Genomic DNA, 14,093 nt, shown 5'->3' with positions numbered 1-14,093 from the left:
GAGCATTTCATTATGTGTAAATTACACCTTACTAAAACACTTTCCTGTGGGCCATGCACTAAGTTATGTGCTTTGTATACATTATGTTGTTTAACTTGTCAGCAAATCCCATGAAGTGGATATTATTGTCTCTGCTTTACAAATGAGAAAACCAAGGCTCAGAAAGTTTAAGCAATCTGCTTCAGGACACAGTTGAAAAAAATTAGATTAGAACTCAGGCAGTATGATTCCAAAGCCCATGCCTCCAAGATTCCCACTTTTCCCTCAACCCATCTTCATCCCTAACATTTTACAGATGGGGAAACTGTGTGATATGTCTGGTAATGATTGGCATATGTGTGGTATGTGTGTTTGTAGTACATGTTTAAGATGGGGTGACATTATCGTGTCTGTGTGATGTATGTGCTGTGAAATTGCGTGTGCAAAGTGCGTTAGTGAAATGTATGTCTTTTATGCGTGGTACATATGAGCACCAGAGACACGCTCAATGCCACCTGTGCTCTTTGGAGTCAGAGTTGAACTAGAACCCAGATCTCTGGGGCTTCCTTACCGTAGCACACATCTTTACTTGGGCTTTAAAGAGGTCAAGCTCACTCCTACTCAGCTCAGGGTCGGGAGCTAAAAGTACAATTTTTTAAAATGTTTATTTATTTGAGAGAGAGAGAGAGACAGAGCATGAGTGGGGGAGGGGGAGAGAGAGAGAGAGAGAGAGAGAGAGACAGAATCTGAAATAGGCTCCAGGCTCTGAGCTGTCAGCACAGAGCCCGACGCGGGGCTCGAACTCAGGAACGGCGAGATCATGACCTAGGCCGAAGTTGGACTCTCGACTCACTGAGCCAACCAGGTGCCCCTAAAAGTACAATTTTTAAAGAGTTGAGTATAACATTCATATTATGGGAGACCTAAACTCAGGGCACTGTGACTTCAAAATGAGAGACTGAATTTTCCATCTGTCTTTGTACTGCTAGAATAGTTCCAGAGGTTTCCTGTGACTCGTGGACATTCGCCATTCACACTCCCTGCAATTAAGCCATACTACCCCCCAAGCGCCGCCCCCTATCACCAGGCTCACCTGTTACCTCTCTGTGTGTCTTCTTTATTTATTTATTTATTAAAAGATTTTTTTTAATGTTTACTTTTGAGAGAGAGAGAGAGAGAGAGAGACAGAGCATGAGCAGGGGAGGGGCAGAGAGAGGGGAAAACACAGGATATGAAGCAGGCTCCAGGCTCTGAGCGGTCCGCACTTAGGGCTCGAACTCATGAATTGTGAGATCATGACCTGAGCTGAAGTCAGACGTTTAACCGACTGAGCCTCCCAGGCCCCCCTCACTGTGTCTTCTTGGTTGCAAGATGTCCAAGGCCTCCAACACATTCAGCAAGCTTCCGTCTACTTAATTTAAGAGGAGCACGCATGAGTTTCTCACTTTCTCCTTGACCGTTGGAGTTCAGACAGGGATTAGCGTCAAGAACAACAACAACGACAAGAAAAAACCACATAAAAACCCCACAGACAAACTAAAAGAACAACCAAACAGCTCGTCTTCTTTGGCCTTAACTCACATCCAATCGGCGTTAAGAGTGTTTTAAAAGTCATGCAGTCTTTGGTGTTCTTAGAGGGCCGTACCTTGTGTTTGGGGGGAATTTGGCTTAAATGACAACAACTTCCTTCCCCCAAAGTATGGCCCTCTGAGAGGAAAAATATATAAATGTATAATAGAAATATAGAAATATTTACAATCTATAAATATATAAAATATATATGTTCTCCCAGCCTGAGTCTACTAAAGAGAAACTTCATCTTGAGATTATTTTGTCTTCTCTTCCAAAGTTGCAGAATGTATTTCATGGTCTGCCTTTTCTCTGGAACTGGCAAATGGTGCTGTGAATGAATCACCCTGTTTCTTGGGAATGTTTTGCTCCAAGAGCTCAGAGGGGGGGTACAACAAGATGATAAACAGCCTCTTGAATGATCTCTCCTCCCCTCACTGCAGGGCCCGGGGCCTGTGGGTTCATAGAACTGAACGAGGCTGGGCTTTTAGAGACTGCTGGGCCTAACCCAGTGTTGCAGACAAGGAACCCTAGGTTTTAGCACTTAGAGAAGGGGAGCCGTGGAGCAGGGCCAAGGCCATCTGAGTATGATTCATTCCCACTGGTCGTGGGCCCATGGACTGTGCCTTCATTGCTTTGAGTTTCAGCTTCCTCCTCTGGAAAATGAGGGCAGGGAGTCTGATATCCCTTTTGGTTTTCTATCATCTGGGGGCCATCTGCATCTAAACGTCCACCTGATAGAAAGGCTGAACCTGAAATATGGTGTTCTGCCTCCAAAGCCAGAGAAGGGTCAAGGTCTGTGGCCCTCATAAGGCACCAAGTGGTTCAGTTCAGTTGAGCCTGGTTCAACAAACACACCCAAGCCCCAACTCTCTCCAGACCCTAAACTGGACACTGGAGACACCAAAGTGGGTCAGGTGTGGCCCCTGCCTTCAACCTGTGGGGCCACATGGACACATAGCCAATTACAATAGACTGTGGCAAGCTTGGTGATATCATTCCTGAGGGCCTTTGGGACTGCAGAGGAAGGACCTCAGCCTGGAGGAGAGTCAGGGGAAGTTTCCAGGGAGGTGACAGTCAGAGGATTAGCATCAGGTGGCCTTGATGAAAGGAGGGGATGGAATGAGACCTTGGGAAAGCCCCTCCCCCACTCTGGGCCTGAGCCTCCCTAGAATGCATTTGTGGAGGGTGGCTGACTGTTCTGATGGCCGTGGTCTCCCTTGTCTGGTTTTCTGAGGTGGGGAAAGTGTCGATTATAGTTTTGAGCTTGGAGAGTGCTTTGTCCAGCAGCCAGGAGAGACCTGCCTTTTTCTGGCATTCAATGCCTCTGCCCTCCGCATCTTCTAGGCCCACACTCCTTAGGGAGCACAGGGCCGCCTGCCACCCTCTTAGCTCCGACCAAGTCCCAGTTCGTGTGGGAACAGCCCAAGCTGAGAGGTTGGAGTGAGTCACCCTTCCCTCCCCTGACCCCGCGCCCTGTCCTCAGTCCACGGGAGAATTGCAGAGTTGCCCTGGCCGGGGGTGGAGGGGGAGAGCTCTCAAGGCTGACAAAGGGATTAGGCGCACAGCGGGCTGGATGATATCAAAAAGGAAATAGTTATTCAGAAGTGTCTGTCCCTCTGGCAAATGGCAGGAGTCCCTGACCCCAGGTGGGCAGGATCCTCAGTCCTGTCAGCTTCCCCATCTCACCCCTGCCCTTACTAGCCAGGCTGAGCCCCCGGGAAAGTGCCCACTTGCTCTCCACCCTTCCTCTCATTCCCTCTGCCCCTCCACCCGACCCCCCTGCCACTGCTCCCCTGGGGTGCAGCCACAGCTGCCCTGTGGCTCAATCCCCTGGACACCGTGTGTTCCTGCCCTCAGTCGTATGGCCTCCTGGCAACATCTGACCCCTTCAGAGGCCTCCTCCTGCAGCCTTTTAAAATTTTTTTAATGTTTATTTTTGAGAGCAAGAGAGGACATGAGTGGGATGAGGGGCAGAGAGAGAGACACACGCACAGAATCTGAAACAGGCTCCAGACCCTGAGCTGTTAGCACAGAGCCTGACATGGGGCTTGAACTCACGAACTATGAGATCATGACCTGAGCCAAGGTCGGACACTTAACCTACTGAGCCACCCAGGCACCTTCCTCCCCTTTAGCCTGTTAGACATGAGGGCTCCTTGGGACACTGCCTGCTTTCTTCTCACCCTATACACAATGTCCTACTCTGGGCCTCAGTTTCCCCATCAGCGAAATGAGCATACAGAAAAGCGCCTTTTGCCAAGGGGATGATGCAGGGATCAAATGAGTTAACACAAATAAGGCGCTTAGTGCCTGAAGCAGTGTGTTCAATAACTGTTGGCTGAAGTATTACTAATTTTTCAAAATCTCCATGGATACCTAAAGGGTTTCTCCAACATAATTTGGCCAAAGCTGAACTCGACTTTTTCCCCTCAGCGGGCTCCTACCCAGGCTTCCCCATCTCAGTAAATGGCAACTCCGTCCACTCAAACTAAAAGCCTGGGGACCGGTCTTGACTCGGCCTCTCTGTGCGCCCACATTCCCCATCCAACTGAGGACCCCGGGTGCTTCCTCCATGCACTTGAATCAGGTGCTCCTTGCTCACCTTCTTGACAGGGCTGAGCACTTCACCCCCTCCCAGACGACTGCCCGGCCCCTCTCTGCCCCTCCACTCCCCCTCCACTCAGCTGCCAGTGAGATCTTTCAAAAACATCCCCGGGATGTGCCTCCCTCCTTGGCCCTTAGCGCAGCCCACGAGGCTCTAGGTTCCAGCTGCATCCCCCACGCAGGTCAGTCTCACCCCAGGGCCTTTGCCTGAACCCCACCAATCTTTGTAGGGCCACTCTTTCTGTCCTTCAGGTTTTCACCAAAATCCATCTCCTGTGTGAAGCCCTTCCTGTCCTCCTGTCCTCCTGTCCTCATGCCCCCTGCCCCCCAGCCTGCCTGCCTCCCCGCACTGGCTCCTGCTCTGGCACACAGCACAGTCTGTGTTTCTGCATCAGCAGGGTTGCTCTCTGGTTTATTGACTACCTCTCACTTTTCCCAAGATCTCAACCTGTGATCTTAAAGGCAGGAGCTGTGTGCATTTTATCAGCCAGTGTGCAACCACCAGACGGGCAATGTTTCATCAACTCTCAAGGCCTCAAGTGGATATCCAGACCTGGGCTCTGTGACCTTGGGGAAGTTACTCACCCTCTCTGGGCCTTGAGTTTCCAGTGTCTGGCAGATAGAGGGGCTTGGCTGGTGATGGACTCCTCCTTGCCTTGGCGCAAGGTGCAGCAGGGAGGGGATGCCGCCCAGGCTGGCCGTTTCACCTGCTGTGTATTTCCCGGGGCACATTTCGTCTTGTTGACACAGAAAACACTCTGTATGTGTTTGCTGAGTTGAATCAAGTCAAATAGTCCTGCCCCAAGGCCCTGGAAACACAGATACCAGCACCTCTAGGAATGGGAAGCCTACAGGGGAGCTAGTTCAAGGCCCAGGGAGCTAATTTAACTATTGGATGATTAAATATGCTTAATTATTGGGAAGTACCTGTGGTGGGAAGTAGAGCACAGACCGCAAGCGGCAAGAGGCCTGGTTCAAATTCGTGTTGTGGGGAGAAGCCTCCCTGCCAACTCCGGGCCTCCCCCATCCAGCCATCTGGACGGGGGAGGTCTTAGCCAGGGACCGTGGCCCCAGGGAGCCGAAGCCTGGGCCAACACGGGGGCTGGGATCCTTCCTGGCTCCTCCTGAGATCCCCACCCCACTGAGCTGGCATGGGTCTGGGGAGAAGGTGAGGCCAGACTCAGGGTGTGACTTGGGGCAGGGTTGGCTCCGTTCCTGGTCTGAAAGCCTGTGGTAATATGCTAGCCTCAGGCAGGGGCTGGGATAGGCCTGGCACTGTTCCAGCAGACATGGGCAATCCAGGCCTGAGGTTCCTGTCCCAACAAGCATGGGGCCTATTCAGTGTCAAGCCCTGGTCTGGGCAGTGCTGGGGCACAAGCATGACCCAGGCCCCAACTCTTAACTCCTGGAGCTCTAGGTCTGTGGGTAGAGGTGAGGGGGGGTGGAGAGTGGAAGGGTTAAACTGAGCATTCCTCGTAGGAAGAACAGATGGGGTCTGTGAAGCTTTGGCCTAGGCTGGAAGGTCAGAGGAGGGACCAGAGAATGAACAGGATTAACCAGGGAGGAGAGGCAGGGAGGACACCCCAAGTGAAAGGGAAAACAGGAGAAAAGCCTGGAGGTGAGACAGTAGCACAGGTGCGGGGGTGACCAAGGTGGAGCTGGGACTGGAGAGGCTGGCGGGGTCCTGTGTGGCTTCCTAAGTATGGGCTCTGGCCAGAGGCCACAGAGTGTCAGTGAAGGACCAGAGTTGTGTTTTGGAAAGAGGAGCATAAGGGCTGTTATAGGATGAATCGGGAACAGGAGACCAGAGGCCAGGAGCTCAGAGGACAGGATGGTGTGTGGATGAGCCAGGCTCCTCCTGGGCACAGGTGAGGGGGCCAAAGGAGGGGTGGCTGGAGGCGTAGAGGCAGCAGGTCTTGAGAGTGTGTGTATTGGGCGGGGGGGGGGGGGGGGGCGGGGGGGCTGGAATGCCTGGTTTCTGGCTGAAGCGCCTGGGAGGACGGAGCAGCTATCTCTAACTGGGGGGCACAGGAGGGGCCAGTTTCGGGGAGTGGAGGATGTGTTTGTTTAGGAAAAGAGGGATACCTGGGAGACCGGGGTGGGGGTTGGGGAGGTCATAGGGAAAGGCCCGCAGAATGATGAATGGATGGGTGTAGGGGTCTGCAGGACAGTGGGGAGACGAGGGTTGGGGAGCGGGGGGGAAAACTGGGTGGTGTCCCTTCTCAGATCTTCTCCTTCTGGCTCCCTGGAGGCAGGGAGCAGGCTTGGCTAGGAAGTGAGGGAGCTAATGGCCCTAAGAGCACCCCAAAGCCAAGGGAGACGGGAGTGGGGGACAAAGGGTCCAGCCCCCAGCTTAGGATGGATGAAACATTTCTGGGATGCATGTGGAAACCTATTGGATGTCGCAGAGGACTGAAGCTCCCGTGGCCTGTAGCAGTGACCTGGATAGCACATCTTCTCTTGGTTTCCCTCCTTCCTAGGTTCTGCAGCTTCTCAGATCCCTCCCCGAGTGAGTGCTTGTCTCACACTTTGCTTCGGGCAGGGAGGGCTAAGGTAAAGTCTAGTTGAAGCCTCGGGACTGTGGGCTCCTCTTGGGCTAGCGCTGGCTGTGTCCTTGGCCTTAAACCTAGGCCTAGGGCCAAAGAGCCCCCCCACTCATTACTGCCTCCGCCCGCAGGAAGGATTTGTGGAAGTAAACAGAGTGAGTCAAGGCGAAGGGGGAAGGGGAAGAAGGGGTTCTGGGACGTCCTGGGAGAGAACTGGGCACTTCCCCTGGGAGTTTCTCTCTTCCTCATCAGATGGAGCCAGGAGCAAAATGAGCACCAAGATCCCAGAGAGATGCACCTCCAGGGGCCAGCCCACATGAGGCAGAGAGAGGTCAAGCGCACGACCAGTTCACCCTTGAGGACTTAGATTCCCAGGAGCCCTGAGCTGTGGAGCTCTGTGACCAGGCCTTGTCCTGCGTGTCCAGGTCAGTCGGGGAGCAAAGACCCACTGTGATCAGAGTCACAAATAACCTTATATTGCCCTAGGAACATGAGCTTACTGTAGAAGACTTAAAAAGTAAAGACAAGCATGGGGGCACCGGGGTGGCTCAATTGGTTAAGCAACTGACTTCAGCTCAGGTCATGATCTTGCAGTTCATGGGTTCCAGTCCTGTGTCGGGCTCCATGCTCCCTGCTGACAGCCCAGAGCCTGGATACTGCTTTGGATTCTGTGTCTTCCTCTCACTCTCTCTGTCTCCCTCAAAAATGAATAAACAGCATTAAAAATTTTTTAAAGAAAAAAATTTTAAAGAAGTAAGGACAAGCACAAAAGAAAAAAATGATTAAGCTCATGTATGATCCTCTATCCCTGGGACAACTGCTAGAAACCTACTGATGTTTATCTCTTTTTCCTATGCCCACTTTTTTTTTTTTTAACAGAAATGGGATTATATGTTAATACTGTAACATAATTTAATTTACTAATACAGCATGAACTCTTTCCATGGCAAAGTATATAGATCTACATTGTTAATTTTAAGGCTGCTAACGTTGTCCACTTTATTTTATTTAAAAAAATTTTTTGTAACATTTGTTCATTTTTAAGAGACAGAGACAGAGCATGAGCAGGGGAGGGGCAGAGAGAGAGGGAGACACAGAATCTGCAGCAGGTTCCAAGCTCTCAGTTTGTCAGCACTGAGCCCAACGTGGGGTTTGAATCCACAAACCGTGAGATCATGACCTGAGCTGAAGTTGGACACTTAACCCACTGAGCCATCCAGGCACCCGCCCCCCTTAAAATTTTTTTTTTTTAACGTTTATTCATTTTTGAGAGACAGAGCTATGTTGTCCACTTTATTAATGAAATCTTGGGCCAGCTGCACCAGAAATAATGGTAATAACAACAACATATCCGTTTACCAAACATCTAACATGCGCATGTCAAGCTAATCACTGAAGAGCCACAGGAGGTGTGTCCGTTCCCCTCAGTTTACAAATGAGAGAAGTGAGGGTGAGGGGGGGTCAAGTGACTTGCCCAAGGCCACAGGGCTATTGAGGCAGGATTCAAAGCCAGGTGTCTGTAGCTGCTCTTAACAATGATATTTGGCCGCCTGGTGGGTACTCCTTCCTGGGCCCCCATATTTGTTTCCACCCAGAAATTCACATGAATTGGAGCCTTGTGCATGCATTTTACCAGTTCCACTTGGAGGGGGAGGCTTTATATTGGGGTTGGCAGGGCGGGGTGTGGGCAGGCCTCGTCATCCTTCCTGCCGATTTCTTATGGCTCCCTGGACATGTCATTGACCTCTTCCCTCTGCAGCTATGGAAACAATGCTGGCCAGAAAGGGGAAGGGACGTGCCTAAGGCTGCACTGTGGAGAGATTGCACTGGACTGGGGTCCTGGTTTTCGATTCTGTCCGCCGGGGGTGAACAAAGCATATGGGATGGATGGACAAGGACATAGGGGTTAGAGGCCCACGCTCCAAAGGACCATCACTGCTACATCTGTCCTGGCACAAGTCTTGCCATATAGGAGACCTGTGAATGGGATACAGAGGCCAGGACGGGGTGGGGTGTCTGTGGAAGTCTTCCAGGAGAGGTCCAGGGGCAAGCAGGGTTTGGACAAGCAGAGAGAGAGGAGACGGTGGACCCTATGCACAGGCAGATGTGTGGAGGCAAAAAGGAGAAAGGTTGTGTTGAAGGGCAGGAATAGGACAAGGAGGAGACTGGCCAGACAAAGGGTCTGGGAGTCTTTGAGGGGCCAGAGAGGACCCAGAGGCTCCAGGCCTGGCCTTTGGGGCAATCCCCTAGCCACCACAGAGCCTGCCCTGGTAATTCCTAAACAGGAACAGAAGGAGGAAGTTCTATAAGCGACACTCAGCTGGTGAGTGGGAGGCACGACTTGGTTTCGTTTCCAGACCGAGTCCTGGAGTCGTTTGGCTCTGGTGCCCGCCCCCACCCTGGCCCATCCCCTGCTGCCTCTGCCCTCCGCTCAGGTAGTGGTGAGCCCCAAAGCCCAGGGAGAGGCCAGGGGAAGTCCTGTCGTGTGGAAATGCCCTGACGTCTCTTTCTCTGCCAGACCAGACAGTGAATTCCGGAAGCCTGGGCCGCAGTTTCCACTTCCTCTTTGCCTGGCAAACCCTTTCCTATCCTTCAAGACCCAACCTAAATGTCCCTCATCTGGGCACCTCCCGGAGAAACCCCCATCTAGGCAAGCTGAGAAATGGCTACCTCTCTCAGCTCCTCCAGCCCTCAGACTGAACTTAAAAACAGATGGAAACGGGGTGCCTGGGTGGCTCCGTCGGTTGAGTGTCCGACTTCGGCTCGGGTCATGATCTCGTGGTTCGTGAGTTCGAGCCCCACGTCGGGCTCTCTGATGTCAGCACAGAGCCTGCTTTGGATCCTCTGTCTCCCTCTCTCTCTGCCCCTCCCCCACTTGCACTCACTCTCAAAAATAAATAAACATTAAAAAAATAGATGGAAGGAATCACCGTTCATCGAGTCTGTGCAGTGCGTAAGGCACCGGGCTAGCTACCTCTCAGCCTTGACACTTTATTGGAATCTCTCAGCGTCACTGGTAGTTGGTACAATCAATCACCAGGTGCTCGACGTCACCAGCAGCAGAGTGAGGCCTCGCAAGGTCACACGGGTTGCAGATGGTGGGGCTGGATCTTTCGGTCATGGAAGTTCATGGCTCCCGGCCCTCTAGCTCAGGATGTTTCAGCGTCTGTTTCCCCTTCTGATTTGAGAGTCCCCAAGGGGCAGGGTCTGTGTCCTTGGACACCTGGCCCAAAGAAGTCGCTGAGCCAAGGACAAATCTTTGAGCCTCTCAACCCACCTTCACCATGACAAGGACATAGGCTGGTGCACTGTATACAGTAGACATTTAATAAATTCTTGTGACCTCAAGAAACTTTGATCCTAGTCCAGGCTGTCATAAACTTGCGGTATGACCTTGGGCAAGTCCCTTCCGTTCTTCAGTCTTCAGTTTCCCCAGCTTTAGAAGGAAGTGTTTAGAGACCGCTTTCTTGGCTTCCTGCCTGTCCTAAAACCCCCCCTTTTTTCTTTTTTCTGGCTCTAGAACATAATGTGGCATATACCCCTATTGTTAACATCTTGCATTGGTATGGTACATTGCTTACAACTAATGAAACAATAGTGGTATATTATTATTAACTAATGTCCACACTTCACTCAGAGTTCCTTAGTTTTTCCCTAATTTCCCTTTTCTGTTCTAGGATCCCATCCAGGATGCCTCATTTTTTTAATTAATTAATTAATTAATTAATTTATTTATTTAAAACATTCTTTTTCAGGGTTATTGATTTTGACAGAGAGAGAGAGAGAGAGCGCGCGCACGTGTGCACACGAGCCAGTAGGGGAGCGGCGGTGGGGGTGGGCGGGGGAGGGGGAACAGCGGAGAGCCTGATATGGGGCTTGAACTCATGAACTATGAGATCATGACCTGAGCCAAAGTTGGATGCTTACCCTACTAAGCCATCCAGGCGCCCCAGATGCCACGTTATATTTAATCATCGTGTCTCCTCCTTAGGCTCCTCTTGGCTGTAACAATTTCTCAGACTTTCCTTGCTTTTGATGACCTTGACAGTTTTAAGGAGAACGGGTGAGCTAATATTTGTAGAATTATCTCTCTACTGGCATTTGTCTGATGTTTTTCTCATGGTTACATTGGGATTATGGATTCCTGGGAAGAAGACCACAGAGGTGAAGTGCTGTTCTCATCACATCTTATCAAGGGCACATGTTATCACCATGATTTATCCCTGTTGATGTCAACCTTGACCACCTGGCTGAGGCAATGTTTGTTGGGTTTCTCTACTGCAAAGTTACCTCCCTGCCCCACCTTCCATGCTGTCCTCCTTGGAAGGAAGGAAGTCACTAAGGAACGGAGGAGTTATGCTCCCCTCCTTGAAGGCGGAGTATAGTATTAACATTTTTGCTTCTTTGGTATCTACTTTTCAAAGCCCTCCCACAAAGCGTTGCTACAGTCCGTCTTTCCAACAAGCCTGGGAGCCTTTGGAGATGAGGTGGAAATGGAGGCTCAGGGAGGGGACTGGGGTGGAGATCAGCAGTTGGGCCAGGCTCCGTGTGTCCCACCTCTCTCTCCCTTCTGGATGTGAAATAGGTGAAGGCTGTGAAGGCCAAGGCTCACAGAAGGTCCGGGCAGGACAGAACCGCCAGAGTATCGTTCTCAGAGGGGCTTGAATTCTGCCTGGGTTTGCATTCGAGGTCCTGCACTCCCTCACTGTGGCATGTCCCCTCACTGAGCCTCAGTTTCCTCATCCGTACAATGGGGATAACAGTAGCTCTTACCCCATAGTGCTGTGGAGAACAAACGAGTTAAGTACACACAGAGCCCCAGAACGGAGCACTGGGCAGGAAGCTCTGTGCACAGTGACGGTGAGCTGGTGCTATGATGATTATTTTTACAAGTATTCTTTGAAGCCCTCCTGTTGCAGGCCGTCTCCTGTCTGCTCAGCAGGCTTCTAACCCCCTCTGATCTGTGGGGTCACGGCTCTGGCTGCAGATTTCCTCCCTGCCCTCTGCCCTCCCGCCACGCCAGGCGGATCAAGGGCCCGGCTCTTTTCATCTTTTCTCACAAACATTCTGAGACATGGTGGAAGGAGGCCTGGGCTGGAGCGGGGCCTGCCTGCCAGAGATGCCCTGTGTGACCTTGGGAGAGTGTCTGTCCTTCTCTGGTCCTCCACCGTGGCCTGAAGAGAGTGGTGGGGTGTGTGGCTGAGTTTCTTGGCTCTTGGCCTTCACAGGAGCCTGGTGGGGCCAGGTGCCTCCCTTCTCTTCACATGGGTAGGTCTTTTCTGCCTGTGACATCCCCTGTCCTGCCACCAGACCCTGGGCTGGACAGAGAAGCATTTGAACCTCAGGCTTCCCGTCTGTGAATTGGCCGTGCACACACAGAAGGTGGGGCTGAGAGGATTTTGATTGTGTGGGGCTGCACTCAGTGGTTAACACTTTGGTTTGCTTGGGCTCCACCCGCTTCCCTTGGCTGGAAGGTGGGTGGATGCTGGAGGAACATGCTGGAGATTGGCCACACTCCTGGCAGCTGGCCTCTGAGGGAGAACAGGCTCACCTGCTCCTAGTCCTTCTGACTCTCCTGGGGCGAGGCACGCTTCTCTAGTGTGCCGTGTTTATGCCTTCAGGCGGGTCTGGCCTGACTCCCTGGAACTCCGGTGCCCACACACCAGGTAAGCCAGGGACCTGGCTTTAACTGGCTCAGCCGTGGCTGCCGTCCGCACAGAGGCCTCCAGACTGCTCCTCCCCACCCCTCAATCTGTCTCCCACTCAGTGATCGCATATCTCCTCAAGCCCTTCTCTGCCCACGCCCCTCCATGGCTCCCCGGGGCCTCTGAGATAGAAGGCAAGCCTGGCATTCAGGGATCTTCAGGGCTCACCCCAGCCACACTTCCCACCTGACTTCCCCAACTCCAGCCCCCCATCATGCGCTCCATTAGCGCTGCCGTGGCCATAGTTCCAAACACAGCAGTGGTTTGGGCCTGTGTCTTTGTTCATGCTGTTCCCTTTGCCTGGAACACCATCTCTCCTCAGGCTCCTACACTCTCCATAGAAGAGTATAGCATTACACATGCTGGGGGGCTCCCCTGGGCCCCTCCAGCCCCCAGTGCTTGCTCCATCACCATGCCCAGTGTGCGGGTCCCACTCGCCTCTCCCCGAGGCTGTGAGCAACTCCAAGACAGAGACCCGACTTGGTTTGTTCCCCGCTGCATCCCCAGCCCCCAGCACAGACCCTAGCACCTAGATGTTCGGTAGATGCTTGGTAAATACTGAGTGGCCAGAGGACGGAAGAGTAAGGCTTGGCCAGGCACTAGGGCATGGAGAGCATTGCCGGCAGAGGGGCCAGCAGGTACGAGGCCTCGGGTGGAATGATCGGCTCTGACGGAGTGGCTGCCGGGAGGCAGGCTTGACAAGGAGGGAAGGCCACCAGGACCTGTGTAGGAGGCCCGAGTGGCTGGCAAGGGCCAGATCAGGCTGAGGCACTGAAGAACTGGGCATCTCTGTGTAAACTGTAAAGTGCAGTGGCACGGAAGGTGCCAAGCCCACTCCACAGCCTCAAGCTAGAGCCTGCCTAGTCTTCCACCCTATTCTTTCACACTGAGCCCAGTGGTTTTGAACAGACAACTTGTAGTAGACCTTCTGGGGAATGACAGGGCTGGTCTGGAATTTCCCGCTGAGAGTCTGTGACGGGTCAGCTTCCCAGTCGCTGGCTGTCGCTGTGGCTGTCAGAGGGTGAGCTGGGCTGGGGGTGGGCGTGGCAAACAGGCCATTGAGTCAGAGTTACTGGTGGGGGGTGGTGCCTCAGATCCCATGTGGCGGGGAAACCAGTCTCACCCCGGGGACTGTCGCCAGTCGTGCGGAGCCAGGCCTCGCCCCACACCTTCCACCCTGTCCTCTGTGTAGCTTTGACTCAGGTTGGGTGTCAGAGGGATGAGGAGGTTTCTAGAGACATAATATGTTGATATCCATAATATCTGTCATTTGCTGGGTGCTTTGGGTTGGGAGATTGTCCTTGCGGCTCTCTAGGCCTGGCCCGGGTCTTTGTATACTGTTGGTGGTCATTGAATGTTTGCTGTCCGTTGACGATGATGAATACTTTGCAGGTATTAAGCAATGAGTTGCTGTTCTACTACCAAGATTTTAAACAAAATAATGCACAAGAGCCACTTATCCACCAGGCTAGAGCAGTGGGACTCTTGTATCTGCATAATCATGGAAGTTGGTACGGTTGTTTCCCCCAGTATATTGATGAGTAAATTGAGGCTCAGAGGGCAGGGTCATGCAGTCAATGGAGAGTTGGAACTTGAGCTTTTGTGGATGTCCTTATCTCTCCGGCCAACTGGGCAGTATCTGCTCTGTGCTGGGCACGGGTCAGGCCATAGTCCCTGCCCTCGGGGT

The sequence above is a fragment of the Panthera tigris genome, chromosome A3 (genome assembly GCF_018350195.1).
Source record: "Panthera tigris isolate Pti1 chromosome A3, P.tigris_Pti1_mat1.1, whole genome shotgun sequence".
NCBI classification, from domain to species: Eukaryota; Metazoa; Chordata; class Mammalia; order Carnivora; family Felidae; genus Panthera; species Panthera tigris.
Note: the sequence above shows the minus strand (reverse complement) of the source record.